This window comes from Meriones unguiculatus, chromosome 19 (genome assembly GCF_030254825.1).
Source record: "Meriones unguiculatus strain TT.TT164.6M chromosome 19, Bangor_MerUng_6.1, whole genome shotgun sequence".
Classification (NCBI taxonomy): Eukaryota; Metazoa; Chordata; class Mammalia; order Rodentia; family Muridae; genus Meriones; species Meriones unguiculatus.
In genome coordinates, this window is record NC_083366.1 from 38,548,246 (window position 1) to 38,565,066 (window position 16,821).

General features: G+C 44.3%; 2 non-coding genes across 2 annotated transcripts; one reads left to right on the forward strand and one right to left on the reverse strand.

The window, feature by feature from the left end:
• The first annotated feature begins 10,312 nt into the window (after window positions 1–10,312).
• On the forward strand, window positions 10,313–10,417 carry Trnal-caa (transfer RNA leucine (anticodon CAA)). The gene is made up of 2 exons: window positions 10,313–10,350; window positions 10,372–10,417. It is a non-coding gene; the product is annotated as a tRNA-Leu (tRNA).
• A 5,854-nt stretch (window positions 10,418–16,271) lies between these two features.
• Trnar-ccg (transfer RNA arginine (anticodon CCG)) lies at window positions 16,272–16,344 on the reverse strand. The gene has a single exon. It is a non-coding gene; the product is annotated as a tRNA-Arg (tRNA).
• Between the last annotated feature and the right edge of the window lie 477 nt (window positions 16,345–16,821).

A 16,821-nucleotide genomic window follows, 5' to 3' on the forward strand; every position in this document is an offset into this window, starting at 1 on the left:
AACCAGCTGACTAACAAATGGGAAGTATTTCCTCAGGGTCAGCACATAGAAGCAGTGGTTCAGAGTGGGCCAAGACTGCATCTCAAGCTGGTAGCAAAATTTGTTAATGTGTAAACAGCTTCCATGTGATATTTGCTTTGGCTGCATGAACAAGATTAAAGGGGTCATGGAGAGAGGCTGAGGTGTGGCATCCTGTGTCATGGTCATAGTCCTAAAGAAGAGCCCAAAAGAAGCTATTGGTGAAGGTGCAGTCCAGTTGCAGTGGAGACCCCAGCATATTGGAGATGCGAGGACTATAGGATGACCACCAAGCACAGCAGCAGCTGCGGGATGGAGCTGGCCTGAGCAGACAAGTTTGTGCTATAATGGCAGATCTGGAGAGGTGAGGCTGTGAAGCCCTTTGGAGCCCAGAAGATCATGAGTCCCAGATGTTGGACATTCAGTTACTTGCACTATTTTTAGTTTGGCTTTAATTTGATTTGTTTGTAACTGTTCCCTAGTTCTACTTTCTTGGAGTGAGAAAGTATGTAACTTGGCTCTTTTTGTTTTACAGGAATCCACTTAATGAGATTCAGTTTTTTTAAAGTACAGACTGTAGAACTTTAAAATAATTTTTGTTCTTTTTAAGTGTATACGTGAGTGCAGGTGCCAACAGAAGCCAGGAGTATCAGAGTGCCCTGAGGGTTAGGGGTGGTTGTGAGCTGCCTGACGGGAGTCAAACCAGGAAGCCCTGAAGAACAGCTTGTGCCCTAAACTCCCAGCGTAGCTCCCGCTTGCACTGCGGGGCTTTTGTGCTTTGTGTATGCTATTATCAAGATCTTGGGGGAAAACAAGAAAGAAAATGCAATGGTTTGATAGTGATCAGTTTGTATGTTCAATTGACAAGGGGCCGGTTGGGAGATTGGTTTTTTGCCAACTTGACACAAGCTAAACTCGTCTGGAAGGAAGGAGCCTCAACTCAGAATGTCTCTGTCAGACCGGCCTGCAGGCAAATCTGATGAGGGCATTTTCTGGAGTAATGATTGATATGGGGAAGAACCAGCTCATTGAGCTGGGGTGGATGGTCTTGGGCTGTTTAAAACAGCAACCCAATAAACAGGGTCTCTGAAGTTCTCCCTCAGTTCATGCCCACAGGTTCCAGCCCTGAGCTGCCCTGGTACATATGTAGGCAGTGACAGACTATAATGTGGAAGTGTAATCCAAATAAACTCTTTCCTCCCCCAAGATGCCTTTGGTTAATGTTTTATCATAGCAGCAGAGAACAAACTAAGACATTTATGTTTCTGGGTGGACCATGTCTTTTGGGAATGCAGGTTAGAGCCACAGACTGTTGGAATGACTCCTCCCACTCTCTAGCTTTTCTTTCATGGAGCAGTACTCTACCCTGAATTATTTTACTAACCCCATTAATGCCTAGTTTTGGTTACAATTATTTTACACTAATGGTGAGAAATGGCCCTGCCTATGTAGTGACATAATTTTTAACCAGTGTGTCTCTGCCTCAGTGACCTTCCAGTGGCTTTGTTTGCTCCCTTCATTCTGTTGAAAGGTCTGTCTTGGTGTTAGGTGCATATCACCTAAGACTGCAGTGTTTGTGATGGCCATCATACTCAATTTCTGGGAAATGTTGAAGCAGTTCTCCGGGCCTTCATTGCTTTCTTGTGGGATAGGGATGCAATGTGTTTCCTTACATGTGCCATTAGGGACAACTCCATCCCACAGCCCTTGGAGTTAGAGGCTAAGGTCACTTTGAACAAGCCCTGCTGTGTTCACCACTCTAGTTGGTGCCTGGAGCGGAGAGAATGAAGCCTAGTAATGAGATGGGCCAAGGTCCCATGCAGTAGCCAAGTTCATGCAGAGCACCTAAGTAAAGTGTACAATCACAAGGATAAGCCACATGTGCCGAAAACATTTTTTCACAGACGTAAAACAAGTACCAACTCTTCACTCCTATCCACTACACCTGGGAGGAGTACAGAAACGCTCTTCAAGAACAAGCTTTTCAAGAAACTGAGGTCACAAGACTTGTCTTGTTTTCTTGGCGTTTTCTCGTAAACACTAATGATGTCTCTCGCACAACTTCATTCCTGGATTGTATCCCAACACTACTGTTCGGAAATAAAGTGAATGTGTGTGTTTGTGTTGCTGTTCTTGTGTCTGGGTGAAAAGTGGTGGTAGGGGCTACTGATTTTCCAGTATGGGGACATAATCCCCTCCTGCCTAACAGCTCCCTTCCAAGAAGTTTATACACCTGGGTTCTCGGTGCCCTGTCACTGTGTAATGCTGATATTGTAGCATATCCATACCCTGCAGCACTTGTGTTGGCTGACTTTTTCATTTCGCTGGGAGAATGTCTCCAGGCCTCTGTTTATCTGCTTATGACTTCTATTGTGGGGTTTTGTTTTTGAGCAGGATCTCTTGGAACCCACACTGGCCTCACAGTTGGTGTGACCTTCCTGCCTTGGCCCTTTGGGTGCTGGGATTACAGTCAGAAGCCACATGCCCAGCTGAGGGTTTTTTTTGTTCGTTTGTTTGTTTAATTTTCTATGAAATTGGAGGGCTCAAAACCTGTTTCCGAACACAAAATAACCATGCCAAGCTTGTGAATGATACCACCGTGTACCGCAGAAGATGAGTTTTCAGTGTTCCTAGGTTATGAGGGATGATCAAAGAAAGGGTCACTCAAGCATGAATTAAGGCCTTGCTGGCTGCAAGGAGATCCAGCCGCTTTGAACTGGACGTTTGAACAGCTGTGCAAGAGCATATTTATTGATTGCTCATGAAAGTTGTTTTTGGGATAAAACAATTTCCTCATACAAAGCCCCTATCTAATCCATAGGTTTCCTGAATCATGCCCTACAATTTGAGTCCTTACTGTGAACTGTTTTCTGCACTCAATAATGCAAGACATTCTGGGTGTGCCAGGACCTTCTTGTGACCAAAGTCATACAAAGGCTGCAAAGCTCCTTCAGGAAAAAACTCCATAGATTATAGAAAACAACCACTGTTTTCTATAATGGTTTCTTCAAGGTCAGAGTACTTCTGGAAGACAAAGATTTTTGCCCTACGTACAATGATTCTGTGAGATTTCCTGCTACAATGAAGAAGCTGAGAAAATCAGTTTGAGGAATTAGGGTTGTAGCTGCTTCTGCCCGTGGCCTCAGAATACTAGATTGTTTAGCTACATACACCTTCATACATGCTCATTCCTGCTCTGGCACTGGTCTTCTGAAGACCACTAGTAGATGTGCCCTAACAAGTGAATAGTGTCCCAACTTTTTTTTTTTTTTTTTAGGTTTTAAGGAAAATAGAATAGTCAATGAGGAACTCTGTGGTTTCCGCAAGTCTGGGTTAGCTTCTACAGATGTATAAATGCTTACACGTGTTTGGAACTCAACACTACTTGTCGGTTGCCCTTGTGTTGCGAATAGAGGTGAAGTGTGGGACAGAATGGACTAACTGCCTGCTTGGGCTACCTGCCTTGGAAGTGTCCGCTGTAAAAGGTCTGCGTTCAAAAATGGGACAGACTCGGTCAGACTTACACCCCCTTTCCCTTAGTCCTCGGGAAGAAGGAAAACTCCACAAAGTGGGCACTCCGTACCCATCTGCGAGGTGCGCCCCCCACCCAGTAGTGGGGCGGTCTCCGGGCGGGCGGGGTCTCAGGATGTACGCCGTGCTCAGCAGACCTCCTTGCAATATCTGCAGCTTCTTGCTATACTTTCACTAGAAGCAGAACTGGAGTAGAGAAGCAGCCTTGCCCTTTATAAGTTCCTGATTTGGGTAAAAACATGTATAGAGGTGAACTTGGGCCTGCAAGATAGCTCAGGGGAAAGGCACTGGGTGAGCTACCTGACCCCTACACATGCACCATGGTATCAGAGAAAGACTGGGGGAGGAAGGTGTGTGCACATGCACACAAACATGTTTTTATAGAAGGCGATTTTTGAATGTTAAAGGTAAACTTTAATGTTGAGTGAAAAATATCAGTTATGTTCTTAAGTGTATGAATAAAAGGATCGCCACTACCTGAGTGTGTGGGAAGATGAGCAAGAGGAAGCAGCCAAGGGGTGATGTTATTGGTCTTCTGTTTTCTGTGGTTGTGAGTTCATGAGTATTTAAGACTTTAACTTTGAAAAGTCCTGCTGCTTTGAATTGGATAAATGGTTCTCAAACTGGGCTGGAGAGACGGTGCAGCAGTAAAGAGCTCTTGCAGAGGACCCTGGTTTGGTTCTCGGTATCCCAGGTCCCAGAGATCTGATGCCATTTTCTGACCTTCACAGGTGCCAGACAGAGATGTGGTGCACATACATACATGCAGGTAAAACTTTCACTTTTGTTTTAAATCTAAGCGAACCTGAAACTAATTCTGAATGTATTCATCTGCAGAAAGGTAAGCAGCTTTTTCTTTTCAGTCCTGTTCTGGGACTTACTCTGTAGACCAAGCTAGCCTCCAACTCACAGAGATCTGCCTGCCGCTGCCTTCCCGGTGCTGGGATCCAAGGCGTTCACTACCCTAACCCAGCATGAACCACCTTTTCATTCACTGAATCAGGATATGAACTCTAAACACAGACATGAGGATCAGTAAGATTCTTCAGGTTCCTGGTCCTTGGAGCATCTAGTTAATTATGTATTAGGGTTTAGTAACTCTTAATTCTTTTGTTGCCTTGAGCTGATTTTTTTTTTTCTTCCTGGCACAGCACCTTCTCCCAGAGTAAAAGGAGGCCTATAAAAGATGCTCAGAGGATAAAGGGAAACTAAACATGGTCCTACCTTGCACCAAATACATTTAGAATAGATGATTTTGGATGATAATTCTCAACCATTTAAAGGCAGTATGAAGTGAAGGACAAATAGCTGTCAAATAGTTAATGAAAGTTATTTGTTGGTGGTCTGGAGAAATGACGCTTCCAGAGGTCCTGAGTTCAATTCCCAGCAACCACGTGGTGACTCAACCATCTGTAATGGTTCCCTATACTGGTGTGTGCATGAAAACAAATCATTCATATGCATGAAATAAATTAATTAAAAGAAAGTTATTTGCTACTTGTTATCACAAGTCCAGAATAAAGGATATGTACAGCAGAATTACCTCCCTCCAATAAAAACCTTAAATGCTCCCTATTGTGCCAGGGATGGTATTGCCTCTTCGTCAATGAAAGATAATGACCCTTTGACTCAAATACATAATTAGCAAGTTTTGGATGCTGCAAATGAACCTGACTCCTGGGGAAACACAGATGACATAACTTCTGTCTTTGAAAATGTTACAATCAAAGAACATCCTGAGTGAGGTATCCCAAAAGCACAAAGACACACATGGCATATACTTACTTATAAGTGGATATTATACATATAATATAGGATAATCATACTAAATTCTGTACACCTAAGGAAGCTAATCAAGAAGGAGGAACCTGGATAAGATGCTCAATCTTCATTCAGAAAGTCAAATGAGACAGACATTAAAAGAGGGAGAAAATGGGGAACAGGACAGGAGCGTATCACAGAAGGCCTCTGAAAGACTCTACCCAGCATGGTGTCAGAACATGTCCTGAGATTCATAGCCAAACTTTGGGCAGAGCGCAAGGAATCTTATGAAAGAAGGGGGAGACAGGAAAACCTGGAGAGAACAGGAGCTCCACAAGGAGAGCAACAGAACCAAAAAAATCTGGGCAGAGGGGTCTTTTTCTTTTTCAAACAAGAACCATGCATGGAGATAACTTGGAACCTCTGCACAGAAGTAGCCTATGGTAGCTCAGTATCCAAGAGGATACCCTAGTAAGGGGAACAGGGGCTGCCTCTGACATGAACTCAGTGGCTGACTCTTTGATCACCAACCCCCTGAGGAGGGAGCAGCCTTGCCAGGCCACAGAGGAAGACAATGCAGCCGGTCCTGATGAGACCTGATAGGCTAGGGTCAGATGGAAGCGGAGGAGGACCTCCCCTACCATTGGACTGGGGGAGGGGCATAGGAGAAGAAGAGGGAGTAAGGGTAGGATTGGGAAGGGATGGGGAGGGGGCTACAGCTGGGATACAAAGTGAGTAAACTGTAATTAATAAAAATAAAAAAGAAAATGTTACAATCAAGCCAGGCTCAGCGGCACACTCCTGAACTGTAATCATGCAAAGCAAGACTTCATCACTAAGCTAATGCATAGACTATTGTACTTTTTCTTGAGGCCACGAAACCGATGATGGCTCAGTCCAGGAATAAATTGTGTTGTGATTATATAATTAAGTCACTAAAATCCTTGTCCCTTGTTTAACCGAAAACTTCCTCCTGTCTGAGGACTCTGAAAAATAATGAGCAACGCACAAACTGGTGGGACTCTTATTGAGGAATTGACTCTACTAGGTTAGATTTCAAGGTGTGTGAACACATTGACACTATTGTCCTGCTTTAGTCTTACTTAAAATTTCCATGATAAAACAAAAAACAAACAAACAAACAAAAAAAGAAAAGAAAACTTGGTGGCACATGCCTATAATCCCAGCACTCCAGGAGGCAGAGGCAGTCGTATATCTGAGTTCAAGGCCAGCCTGGTCTACAAAGCGAGTCTACAAGGCAGCAAAGGCTACAGAGAGAGGGAAAAAAAAACAAAAACAAACAAACAAAAAAAAACACCCCAGTAAACAAAGCTTAGAGGAGAAAGAATTTGTTTTCACTCACAATTGCCAGTTACAGCCCATCAGGACAGGGTAGCCAGAGTGGCAGGGACTTGAAGCAGCTAGTCAGACCCACAGCCAAGCACAGAGGACATGGCTGCATGCTTGCCAGTGCTCAGCTGGCTCCTCCTCAGTGAGCAGCACAGCCCAGGAGAAGATGCTGCCTACATCCAGGGTGGATCACCCCACCTCAGCCCAAGCAAAATGTCTTGCTAGGGCTGATGAGATGGCCCAGTACCCTCACTTCAGCTCGTAACCATGTAACTTCAAGGGGATCCAGTGCCCTTGGGCAGCAGGCACACACGGCACACAGACATGGACGGACAGGAAACCCCATGCACATCAATGAAAAAAAAAAAAAAAAAGTCCTTCACAGGCCAACCCAATCCAAACAGTTCCTTCTTGAGACGCTCTTCCTGGTTGATTCTAGATATCGCCAGGTTGACAAAACCAAAGGTCCCATGCTCTTGGTTGCACCTCTTGCTCTGTATTGAAGGGTAAGTTTGCCTGGATCCGCCTTCTGCGGGGTTAGCTTTGAATCGGGGGTTGGAAATGCAGTAGGGGCATTTAAGGTAGCCACAGTAGGCACTTCAGGCTCTTCAGTCACAGCATATGCAGAGAGGCTATGAGGTGTGGTCTCTAAATCCAGTTCAAGGTTTGTGATACACAGGAAGAGAAAAGTAGGGGGAAGTGAAAGCTGTCTATCTGTCTGTCTATCTATCTATCTATCTATCTATCTATCTATCTATCTCTGTCTGGTACTGTAAATCAAACCGATGGCCTTTTGAGTATAAGTGTTTAACACAAATGAAAAACAAAACTCCTGCACCATCTCCCAACTTCACCAGTTACCCATCCGTGTTCAATCTTGTTTTGAATTTCACTTCATCTTCACTTCAAACTTCCCCTATTACCCAGAAGTAAATCCTGGACATGATATGGGAAAATCAGGTAATTGATGAGCTTCTTTCTAAAGGTCGTGGGAGGCTGGACCAGTGCTGAGTTCTTACCATGGCAAGAACTTGGGTTCAGTCCCCATAATTCATTATGTGACAGGGAAGAGAATGAAGGCTTTGGGGTTGGGTTGGTTTAAGTTGGTCTGGTTTTCTGAGACAGAGTGTTAACATATCTAAGCTGGCGCTGAGCCGCCTATGTAATCCAGACTGATAGCGAATTCCTGGTCCTCCTGCCACAGCCTTCAGGGTTACAACTGTGTGCTCTTTTCCTGTTTCTAACTGGTGGAGTCACCTGTTGGCTTGATCTCCACCACCTCCTCCAGTAATCTGCCAGACTTTTTAAGATCCCCTCATGTACAATACGCTTTCGTTAAAATGTAGGCTTTGGGGCTGGAGAAGATAGCCCGAGTTTAGGACCGTTTGCTGCTCTTGGAAAGGGCCAGAATCTCGCTGCCGGCATCCATATCAGTTCCTAAACACCTGTAACCCCGGCCTCTTCTGGCCTTCATGAGCACCCGCACAACATGACAGGCACGAAACACAGGTACACACACAGAACCAGAAAATTAGCCTTTAAAAATTAATGTAAGATTTCTGGGGACAGAAAGACGGGGAGAGGCAAGTGTGAAGTGGGTTAAACAAAATGGAGGATTCATGACAACCCTTATGGAAACTTACTGTTTGTAAGGTAACTAAAGCATGATTTTTTAAAAAGGAGTTTGAACACAGTACCCTGCATGAGTAGAAAATGCGTCCTTCCGATGACAGAGGTTATGAAGTGAAGAGCTCAGAGCCCGGCGTGGGATACTTCCCTATTAGCTATTTGTTAGGAAGACTATAGACCCCAAACGACTCAGGCTATTTCTATCACTCTTGGTTGCGCACCACAATTAGAGAGCAGGGCACTATCGCTGAAAACACCAACACGGAGAAACCAAGCCTGGACCCAGGAGCAAGCTCCAGGTTAGCCCCAGGCTTTTTAGGAAGACTGCTCAGAATAAGATGAGAGGTGTAATGTTTGGGATTTTTTTCAGCCTTACAGGTCTTCGGGTTACACATTTCGGTCTCTCTCCAGCTTTGTGGCTTCAATCAGCAACATATACATGCAAGGAAAACATGTTACATATACAACAAGGGTTTTTAAAAATGAGAGCTTAGAAAGCAATTTACAGAGGAAGTATAAAAATCTAACATGGATGCTAAGCCTTGTAAATCTATTAAAAATCCAGTTTAATCTCTTAAGATGTTTTGGTTTCTCTTTTTTTGTGTGCGTGATTAAAAAAAAAAGATATCTTTAAGTTTCTTGTTTAACGCTAGCATCCTTTTTTGGTCAGGTTTAGATTATTATTATTATTATTATTATTATTGTCAGGCAGTTGGTTAGTATTGATTATAAATCAACAAACTTTGATCTGGTGATTTTGTAAGGCAGTTGAAACTGTCTCACTTACTTTTCTAATACGGTGACAAAGCATCAGATAAAGGAAAATGTTTATTGGGGCTTATGGTTCTACAGAATTAGAGTCTATGACTGTCATGGCCAGGAGCTTGGCAGCAGGCAGGTTCTATAGCAGCAGCTAAGAGCTTATGTCTTCTTCTGAAATTTGGAGTCAGAGAGAGGGAGCTGTCTGGGAATTGCGTGGACTTTTTCAAATATAACACGCAGCACCACACCTTTTCTGATAAGACCACACCCCTAACCGTTCCTAAACAGTCTGAATAACTGAGGACCAAGCATTCAAGCACGTGAGCCTGTAGAGACCATTCCAGGTCAACATACCTTCAGTTACTAAAATTTGTGCCAAAGAATATGTGACTAGTTAGAAGGATGGTTCTCAACCTCCCTGATGCGGTGACTCTTTAATGCAGCAACTTATGTTGTGGTGACCCCAACCGTAAAATTATTTTTGTTTCTACTTCATAACTGTAATTTGCTACTATTATGAATCATGATGTGAATAGTTTTGGAGATGGAGGGTTTCCAAGGGATGAACCACTCACTTAGAACAGATGTGTGTGTGTGTGTGTGTGTGTGTGTGTGTGAGTGTGTTGCAAATGGACAATGTGGGCCCCACACATGGCCATTTGGGGGTTTTGTTTGTTTTTGCAAAAATTAGTGTAATTATGGCAAATGTTAGTAGCAGTTATGGCTGAGATACGAGACTGGACAGTTTTCAGCTCTGACATTTTTATTTTCTGCGATTCATATGAACTTTGCAATTAGGAAAAAAATTAATTACAAGAGGTGCCTTAATTATGATCATTAATTATAACGATGCCTCGTCCGGTATCACTTCCCATATAAACTTCCTTGCAAAGAGCAATGGCTTGTGAAAGAAAATACAACAGAGCTTGTATGTTGGAAAAAGGCTCATTGTTCACTGGACCCTCAATTATTTTTTTCTAATCATTAAAAATATATTATGAAAACAAGAGCCTGGAAATCTAAGATAAGGTATGCTAGCCCCAAATCATTCTGCAAAGACTTGATCTTTGCAGAAAGTAAAACAAAACAAAACATTACTTTTGTGCTGATAAAAACAAACATAAAATTCTATGTGTCCAGAGTTGATTAAGATTTGCAAATCCGTATGCCTGCTCCCTGAACCTAGCCACAGACACGTCACAGTTCAAGTAGTGCGCGGCGGTCTCTGTATCAGTAAAATATGTGCCACTTCCTCCCATGTGTCAGGATGGCCGAGTGGTCTAAGGCGCCAGACTCAAGCTCAGCTTCCCTGGTCGGGGATTCTGGTCTCCGTATGGAGGCGTGGGTTCGAATCCCACTTCTGACACAGGATGACTTTTTCTTTTCTTTTTTTTCTTACAGTTTCGCCGTGTACTAACCCGAGCCCCTGCCTCGCAGACACCGAACCTCGTAGTTTTAAAACCGGCTTTGAAACCCTTCCCACCGGAGCAGCCGACCGCCACCAGAGAAGCGAAAGCACGGCCGGTCTCGAAGACGCGGACACTCGTTCTGCCGCGCCGCCGGCCTGCGGAAGCGATCGCGGACCGCGAAGGAAACCGAGCGGCGGTCCCGGTGATACGATCCCGGGAGGCGACCGTCTGCTCCGCCGACCCCCAGGTTCGGCGGCCTCCATGGCGCCCCCGTGCGGGCGGCGGGCGGAATCGCAGTTCCCTCGCCTCCGCCCCCCAGCGCCTCTGTCTCCCAAATTCTGGAATTAAAGGCGTGGGCCAGTCCGCCACCCTCCCTCACCTTCCCCTTCCCCTCCCCCACCCCCGCCCCCATCCCTCACCCCCCACCCCCAACCCCACCAGAGTTCACTGGGAGACACATTACTTGGCTTTTTCATCTCAACCTGTTGCAATATTGTTACCTTAAGAACAAGTGCTGCTGGAGGTGGCCGACCCCTGGGAACCCCTGGGAAGCTTAGGAGAGTTCCTCGTGAGTTCTGGACCAGCCCGGCAGCTTTGTCCTCGTACCTTCCCCTCTTCCTCAAAGGTTTGCGAAATCACTTCCCAACGTTCCGGGGGCTACTTTAATGGGAAACTTGTTATATAAACAGGGAGAGATCAGGCTTTTTGGTAGGGATAGACCCACAAGTCAAATTTCCCCAACCAAGTGTTGCTATATAGGAAAGATGGGTTAATTTTTTGGAGTTAGATAAGGAAGACTTCTTTTTCAAGGACCTGTCTGTGATATATTATGTCTTACAGACTTCCTTTGCATGTGAACTAGTCCGAAAATCATCGTTTGACAGCATAGAGATGATTTTCGGTTCTAGCTTCTAATATGGTAGTTTCTTAGTTTGTTTTCTGTTAGGATGCGTTTGATGTCTGGTAGAGTTTCCTCCTATGCACACCAGAAAGAGAATCAAGAGTTTAAAGAATTCCTTAAAGCCGAGCTAAACTGCAGCTCCACCACTCCAAGTTACAGAGGAACCTATGGGACCCATGATTTGAAGGTGACAAAAGATGTGTTTGGAAACAGGAAATCAGCATCATGGGAAGAAATTCCACGCTGGGAAGATTGTTTCCTGGTTTTGTCATCAAGAGACACCTGGGCATTAAGGCACCCAGAACTCTTCCCCACTGGCGGCCGCCCAGTAAGCACAGCAAAGACCCCATCCTGCAGCAGCTGGGGCAGCTCCTGCCCAGGACCTTGGGGCTTGGGAAGCTTAACCACAGAAATGAATCTTCTCACAGTTCCGGTGGTGTAAAGGATGAAGTTTCCCTTGGAGTCAGTTCCTCTTGAGGTTCTTTTCCTAACCGTAAATGGTCAGCCTCTTGCTATGTCCTCACATGGCATAGAAGGGAGACCCCTCTCCCGTCTAAGCATTCATTGCTTCCATCATGGAACCTCCACTCTCACAGCATCACCGAACTCAGTTAACCTCCTTAGAGAAAAGACCACTTTCTAATTGTCACATTGCTGGTGGTGGTTGTTATCAACAAAAAAGGTTTTCTTTTTGTTTGTTTGTTTTTTTTTTTGCAGGGGGGAAGGGAAGGTTACAATTCAATGCTTAACTCTAATTTACTGTTTCACCTTTTTCCTCTTTTTTACTTTTTTCCTGGCATTTGCGCTAGAGTTTCACAATCCTCCTGCCTCAGCATGTAAAATGCTTTGATTACAAATGTGCAATATGCAATATCATACCTGACTTTTGTTTGCTTGCTTGTTTGATTGGCTGTTTTTTTTTTTTGTTTGTTTGTTTTTTGTTTTTTGTTTTTTTTGAGACAGGGTTTTTCTGTGTAGCCTGAAACTTGCGTTATAGACCAGGCTGGCCTTGAACTCACACAGATCCATCTGCTTCCTGAGTGCAGATTAAAGACGTGTAATGCCACTGCCTAGATCCATACATAACTGGCTTTTTTATTACTATCATTTAATAAAGAAAATCTCAATATTGAAAAAGTAGAGAGGACGTGAACACAGCTTATTTAGCTATTTAACATAGTTAGCATCAAGATTTCAAAATTATGCTGGGGTTTCTGTTCACCAAGATCCCTGTGCTGTTTGGGGTGTTTGTTTTGCAAACTTGACACAAACTTGGGGCATCTGGGAAGAGAGACCTTCAGCTGAGAATGCCCCCATCGGATGGTGTGTGGGCAAGTCTGCGGAGGCATTTTCTTGACTACTGACCACTGTAGAATGGTCTAGTCCATGGTGGGCAGTGCTCCCACTGAGCAGGGTAGTTTATCAAGCAGGCTGAACAAGCCATGAGAAGGAAGCCCGTGTGTAGGATTCCTCACGGCCCCTTCTTCAGTTCCTGCCTTGATGTCTTGCTCTGATTTCCCTCCATAAGGGGCTACAACTGTGAGCTGAAATGAACCCTTTCCTCTCTAGGCTGTTTTTGGTCCTGGTGTATAGGGCAGTGCTACTTTAGAGCTCTAGAGTCTGAACTCCGGGGTGAGTTCTGGTAGTGTGAATTTTGGTTTCATCTCCAGGATTATCGTGCACACTTAAAAAGTCTTACAGCTGCTGGGTCAGAGAAAAACGTGGCTAGAAGAGAGGAGGAGGCCACAAACAGGAGTAAAGGGAAAGAAACAGCAGCTTCTTCTTTCTGGAGCCTGCTTCCATGAGATTCTGCTTTATTCCCACCAAGACCCATGTGCTCCAAATGCTAAGTTTGCAGCCTGGATGCAGACGGTCAATCGGGAACCCTTCCTAAATAACCTTCTACGTCTCCAACACACTCAGGTCTCAGCACAGTCTACTACAGTAGACACGGCCTCCCCTACCTCATAGTCCAGTACCTAACCCAGCCAGCGCATAACCTCCAAGAAAGCAGAGTCTTGTCTGCTTTATTCATTACTGGCACACAATAGCAATTGCAGTATCTGCCAAAAGACAAATATACACTTGTATTTACTCTTTTTGACAAGACTTATTTTTATTTCACCTGTGTGAGTGTTTTTGCCCACATGTGTGTATGTATACCATGTGCCTTCGTGGTGCCCACTGTGGCCAGAAGTTGCTGTCAAATCCCCTGGAAAGGGAGCTATGGGACCTTATGCAGGTTAAATCATCAGGAGCCACCTGCAGCCCTGGAAATTCAAGCTGCGATTGTTTTAAGATCAGACCGCATGATGCATCCTTAAGCCGGCCTGAGCAAAGATCTGCCTGTCTCTGCCTCCCAGGAGCTGCCATGCCAGGCTACAGCTTCGCATCTTTTTATTAGGTCTGTGATCCATTTTGCAGTAAATTTCATGCGATTGTACAGTTGTTTCAGCATTTGTCTTTCCCTATAAAATTCGGGATATTTTAAATATTTTTATCTTATTTTTATTTGTGTGTGTTTGCATGTCTATGTATAAGCATGTGTGTTTGGGTGCCTGTGGAGACCAATGAGGGGTGTTGGATCTCGTGGAGCTGGAGCTACAGGTGTGAGCCACCTGACAGGGGTGATGGGAACATAACTCCAGTCCTCTGCAAGAGCAGTAAGTGCTCTGGAATGCTGGCATTAAAGACACGCGCCACCATGCCTGGCATTGTTGTTGTTGTTATTCATTATTGATTTAGCCTTTTAATAGCATTGATTGCTACTGTTCATGAATCTAAAAAAATCTTCCATAATTTAGTGCTTGTTCCCCCCTCCCACCACTGGAGTTTTATGCCTATGGATATTAAACATACTCTGTTCTATTTGTACTTAACAAAAGACATATAAAAATATTCAACATCACTAGCCATCAAGGAAGTACAAGTCGGCATCACACAGAAAAGTGAGTGTGGTGTCACACATCTGTCATCCCAGTACCCAAGAGACCGAGTCAGGATTTTCAGGCCAGCCAGAGTTTCAAAAACCAGACCGTGTTTCAAAAACAACAACATCAACAAAAGAAATAACAAAAACAAGACCAAAATTCACAATAAAACAGCACCTCATCTCAGTAAGAATGTCTGTGATCAAAATGACAAGTGATTACAAGTGCTGGTGAGGACCCAGGGAGAGGAGAACCATATTGTCAATGGGAATGCAAATGAGCACATGGAGAACAGTGTGGAGGCTAGCTAGGTGTTGCCAAGAGCCTGTAGTCCAGCTTCTCAGGAGGCTAAGTCAGGAGAATCAATGAGCCCTGGAGTTTGAGACCATCTTGGGCAACACAGTGAGACCCAGACCTGTTTCAAAAACTACATTAAACCAAAGTTAGACTTAGCAATCCTCTGGGTACATTGTCTAAGGAAATGAAGTCGGTGTGTTAAGGAGACCGCAGCACTTGGCTACAGTCAGTTCATGGCAAGCACTAAGTGATGAATGGATGAAAGGAATGTGATTCATAGACACCACAGAATGCAGTTCAGGCATAAAAGGGCTTTGCTATCTGCCGTTTAAAACAGTGCTGGCACAAAACCCCAAGACCTTGCAATATAGCAAACAAGATGTGTCCCTAGTCGATATTTCATTACGTTAAGTGAAATAAGGCACGCACAGAAAGATAAGTACCATGTGATTTCGCTCACATGTATAAAATATTGAACTCATGGCAGTTGGCAACAGAATAGTAGTTATTGAGTCTGGGAAAATCTAGAATATGCAAAGATGAGGAGAAATTGATCAATATGCATCAAGTTATGTTAGATGAGTGAGATGTTCTAGCATTCTGTTGACTATAGGATGGTATAGATGATGAATAATACAATTTGTGCATTAAAACAAAAAATGTAGCAGCCAGGCAGTGGTGGCTCATGCCTTTAATCCCAGCACCTGGGAGGCAGAGGCAGGTTGATCTCTGTGAGTTCCAGGCCAGCCTGGTCTCCAAAGTGAGTCCAGGACAGACAAGGCTACACAGAGAAACCTTCTCTCAAACAACATCAAAAAGTATATATGCATTTGGTGCATGCCTTTAATCTCAGCACTTGGGAGGCAGAGTCAGGTTGATTTCTATGAGTTCAAGGCCAGCTTGGTCTGCCGAATGAGTTCCAGGATATCCTGGGCTATCTGAGAATCAAACCTGGGGCCTCTGATCACTCGCTAAGCCGTGTGAGCTTCCCCTCAGCCTTTTAATTTTCAGAAGACTACAAACATTTCATCCCCCATCATCAACACCTCAGTGTTTATTGATTTTGTTGCTGTGGACACAAGAAGCAAATTTCTTGAGAACAGGTGCTAGTTTTATTTATTTTTAAGTTAAAATATAATTGCATCTATTTTCCTTTCTTTTTCCTCCCTCCAACCCCTCCCATGTACTCCCCACCCTCCTTGTTTTACACACACACACACACACACACACACACACCCCTAAACATATAAGTTAACAGGCTGCTCAGTCCATATGATGTTACCTTTATGTATATATTTCAGAGCTGGCCACTTGACACTGGATAACCAATAGGGGTCTCTTCCCTGAGGAAGACTATTTTTCCTGCCCGCAGCATTCCTTGTTGACTGTCCTTCTTTGTCTAGAGTTGAGGCCAGGTGAAATTTCTTCTTTCACTGTTAGTAGGGCTATCGGTGTTCTTGTTCAGCTATTGTTTCAGAAGGAAGCCCTGGGAAATTTTCGTCTTTTTCTCTCTAAAGCACATGTTAAACAGTAAGCATCCTAGGTTTACAGTTAAATAAGAGTTCATCTCGAGGCCCTAGCCAGAAGCCAGGCAAAGATGCAAGTGCTAAAGGGAGGAAACTATCTTTCAAATTCCCAGAAGAAAAGAACGAAACAAGAAAAGATAGGAAGAAAAAAACACATCGACCACGAAGGGACTCGAACCCTCAATCTTCTGATCCGGAATCAGACGCCTTATCCATTAGGCCACGCGGCCAAGCGGCAAATAATGGCAAATACGTAAAACTCAAATGAAATGTGACCAGATGTGGGTGGGGCTTCTCAATAGAGATAACAGACATCGCGCATAACAAAACAGTTCCTACTTTGTAACCAAAATTTACAAAAACTTCTAAAATGTAGGTTTTAGTAGCTGTAAGCAGGCAGGTAGGTTAGCGGTTCCTCCGTGTGAACGCTGCTAAATTTCCTATGACGCGAGGACCACAGAGATACCCAGCCAGAACTCAGGGGACCTTTTCATGCAAAGGAGGGAGATGGGTGCCCTGACGTTTGGGGGCTGGGAAAGAGAAAGGATCAGCCGCCAGCAAGTCTTAAAGAAAGCTTGTGTGAAAGTACGAAATTGGCCTAAGATTGGGGAAAAAAAAAATGGTTACTAAGTTTGTAACCCGCCTAGGAAGGATGGAGAGAATGGAACCGTTGGGAGGTGGGGGCAAAGGACGCTAAGAGTTCAAGA